We start from the raw sequence: 4,096 nt of genomic DNA, 5'->3' as shown, positions 1-4,096 counted from the left end.
TTCTGTCTTCTGTTTCTTTTTCAGATGGTGTGTATTTACTTTGTTTCAGAACTTATTGAGCAACCTCTCTGACTATTTCCTATATAAGCAGCATACTTTTTCTTTTTTTAATTGTTGGTCCATGTACACCTGCATTGTGTGTTTTTCAGCCATTGTGTCGTGTCTTTCATTTTTTTGCAGCGTCTTACAGAATGTTGCACTTTAAAGGTATGTCAAGTTAAAAGTAGTTCATTTTCAGTTGGTTATATTCCGTCTGTTCTTCATCATGTTCTGTGTACAACTTCTAAGAGGCTATTCACATAGAATGTTTTTGCATGTAAAATGTTAAGTTGAACTTCTTTTAACTTGAGCGCCACGTTGCAAGACATACAAAACGTTTTAGTATGTTTACATAGAAAAACGATGGAAAATCAGTGCAAAAATTACCCCGAAAGCGGCATCCTAACTGTCATGGATTCTTAAGTGATTGATTTAGAGCACTCTAAATAGGCAGCAACTTCAAGTGTACACTAAATTCACGTGACCCACATGGAAGACAGAACTCGCAATTGATTTCAATATAATGTGGCTTCGGCATATTAACACAATAAGCATACAATAAACATAAAACTGCATAACACAAATGTTAGCTAAAATAGTCCATTTTTAGATTATTGTACCTTTTATTTCACCAATACTTTTCATTATTTAAGTGTTTTATGTTTCGCTCTTCTTGACCTTCAACTCCATATGGAACTCGTTGCAATGCATTCTGGGATTGCAACAAGAATAGCATTTGGTTAAAATGAGATATCTGAGAAAGCTTAATGTTGCTTTCTACCTTTGTGACTAGTGCGCCATATGCGGTCTTAAAATGCTATTAAGGTTAGGCCGCTCTCTAGGATTTGAGACGGAGCCAATATGAATCAAAAGTTTGGAGTCAGTATGAGTTTTATTTTTTTTCAGCAAGGATGCATTAAATTGATCAAAAGATTTATAATGTTACAAAATATTTCGGTTTCAAATAAATGCTGTTTTTATTAGCTTTCTATTCATCAAAGAATCCTGAAATGCATCGCTGTTTTCAACACTGATTACAATAAGAAATGTTTCTTCAGCAGCAAATCAGCGTGTTAGAATGATTTCTGAAGGATCATGTGACACTGAAGACTGGAGTAATGATGCTGAAAATGCAGCTTTTACTTCACAGGAATAAATGACATTTAAAATAATAGTATTTCACAATATTACAGTTTTTAACTGTATTTTTACTCAAATAAATGCAGCCTTGGTGAGCATAAGAGTCTTCTTTCAAAAAAAATGTAAAACCTTGCTGACCCTACATTTTTTAACTGTGTGTGTGTGTGTGTGTGTGTGTGTGTGTGTGTGTGTGTAAGGTCAGCTCCTCTGAGGAGTTCTCTCTCAGCAGGGGTGGTCACGGTATGACCTCTCGCTGTCTTCGCTGACAGGCTCCTCGGCAATGCCGACCTGTCAGTCAAAGCTGCACAACAACAATGGCAGAAATTCCTCTCTGTTTGTTTGCTTAAGGACGGAGCTCTCACAAACCCTGAAACTCTTAACGTTGTCACCCCTAAAACTTTCCTAACTCCGAGCTTTCTCCACAGCCATTAAGGGAAAAGCCAACCCCGTCGTTCACTGAGAGAAAAGGGTAGAGCCCCCTTTTTAACCAGCGACACGCTTTCAGCATTTCTTTCTCTTTCCAAATGGAACAAATGTACGTAAATCCACCTTGAAACACACTTAGCAGAACATGTCAACATGTCAAGGTGGGTTGGGTGGATATTTAGCGTCTTAATCCTCTGCTATTGTGGGTTGACAGTCGGAATCAGTGTGTTTGAGCTGGGAGTCTATGTGGATGCGAGTCAGACGGCCCTCATCACCCTTCTGCTGGGGGTTTACACTCATGCTGGTTCTACAGCCCTGCGCTTGTGTCCAAAGCCCTGTGAGGAGAAACAAATATCTTCCTTGTGTAAACATGCGCAAAAAGTTTGGCACAGAAAAGGGGGATTATGGGTAAAATGAATAGGGGCCATGCAATTATAGTCCATTTTTTTCTTATGTGTATCGGATTGAACGTGTGTGATCATGCTGTTTTATTTGTTCATCCATTTGTTTGATTAAAAATACTGTAAAAACTGAAATATTATTACAATTCAATTAAAAATATATTTTAAAAAGTCATTTATTCATGTGATGGCAAAGCTGAATTTTCAGCATCCAGTCTTCAGTGTCACATGATCCTTCAGAAATGCTTCTAATATGCTTATTTGCTGCTCAAGAAACATTTTTTATTATTATCAATGTTGAAAACATTTGTGCTGCTTAATATTGTTGTGGATTTTGTCAGGATTCTTTGATTAATAGAAAGAAAAACCCATTCACCCTTTAATACGTACTTACTATATTAAAGACATTGTCAATACTATTATTTCACTTGTTTGACAGATAGAGAAAAACTATTGGTTTAATGACATTGGGCAAAACTACATTTTTTGAAAAAGGTGCATGATAAACATTTGAAAAAATGACCTAAACATTTATATATTTTAATTTCATTTTATTATTTTCAGTATTCAACCTTGTCAAATATGCAATGTGGTTGATATATTTTATTGGAGTAATTTAAGTTAGAATAAAACCTATAACTTTTTATTTCCAACATGATAAATGAATTATAAAACCCAATATTTTCGTTGGGACAGTCCCACACACAGTGAAACATGAAGAGTTGAGGGTTCTGTGACTCTTGATGATGTAAGATAGGTGTGGTTAGAGCACAGCTTCTCCTCTCTCATTACAGGCCAGATGTGTGGCACGGATTTATGTACTGCTACACGGCCACTCTTAGATCATCCTCTTTGTTCAGCAGGTTTGTAAATGTTTTACTCCATTGTGTAGTTGCATGAAGAGTATGTTTCTACCGATTTGATTTTGTCTTCATTTCAAGAATCGTCCCTTGTAAAGTTTGAACCTCACAACCTTCTTTGACTTCTTTAAAGTCAACATGAAATCAATTGTCAGTTCTTATTTTTAATGAAAATAGTGCAGTATTTATAGATTATATTTCCTTGCACTTTTTTTTTATTATTCTTCAGGCCTCATAATCTTTAATTAAGATAACTTCTCCTCCCTTTTTGCAGCGACATCTCTTCTCTGATGACGGTTCATCTGGCATGAGGGCGGGACGACCTGTCACTCAAATGAGACATCACTGCAAAAGACATCACTGCAAAAGCAAACCACAACCATCCAATTAAAGAGATAGTTGACCCAAAAATTATACTATATTCTTTCAGACAAACACAATTTGAGATAGGCAAGGCAAGGCAAGTTTATTTATATAGCACATTTCATACACAATGGCAATTCAAAGTGCTTTACATAGAAGAAATTAAAATAATAACAAGAAATAAGAAAAAATAAAACAGTTAAGAAGAATAAAAAATAAAATACAGTACAGTACAAACAGTCGGACGAACATTGGCACAGTGCTCATTCATTAAATGCACAGCTAAACAGAAGTGTTTTGAGTCTGGATTTGAATGTGACTACTGGAGCACATCTGATCTCCTCTGGAAGCTGGTTCCAGCTGCGGCTGGCATAATAGCTAAAAGCAGACTCGCCATGCTTTGAGTGAACCCTTGGTATTTCTAGCTGATATGATCCTAGTGATCTGAGTGATCTGTTGGGTTTATATTCAGTGAGCATATCTGCAATATATTGAGGTCCTAGGCCATTGAATGATTTATATACCAGCAATAATACTTTAAAATCAATCCTAAATCTAACTGGGAGCCAGTGTAAAGACCTGAGTACTGGCGTGATATGTTCATATTTTCTGGTTCTGCTCAGAATCCTGGCGGCAGCGTTCTGTATGAGCTGCAACTGTCTTATGGTCTTTTTGGGAAGGCCAGTGAGGAGTCCATTACAGTAATCCACCCTGCTGGTGATGAAAGCATGCACAAGTTTCTCTAAGTCTTGTCTGGAAACAAAGCATCTAATTCTTGCAATATTTTTCAGATGATAGTATGCTGATTTAGTTATTGCTTTGACATGACTACTGAAACTAAGGTCTGACTCTAGTGTCACACCAAGA

Source organism: Scardinius erythrophthalmus, assembly GCF_964197995.2.
Source record: "Scardinius erythrophthalmus genome assembly, chromosome: 5".
In the NCBI taxonomy this organism is placed as follows: Eukaryota; Metazoa; Chordata; class Actinopteri; order Cypriniformes; family Leuciscidae; genus Scardinius; species Scardinius erythrophthalmus.
Note: the sequence above shows the minus strand (reverse complement) of the source record.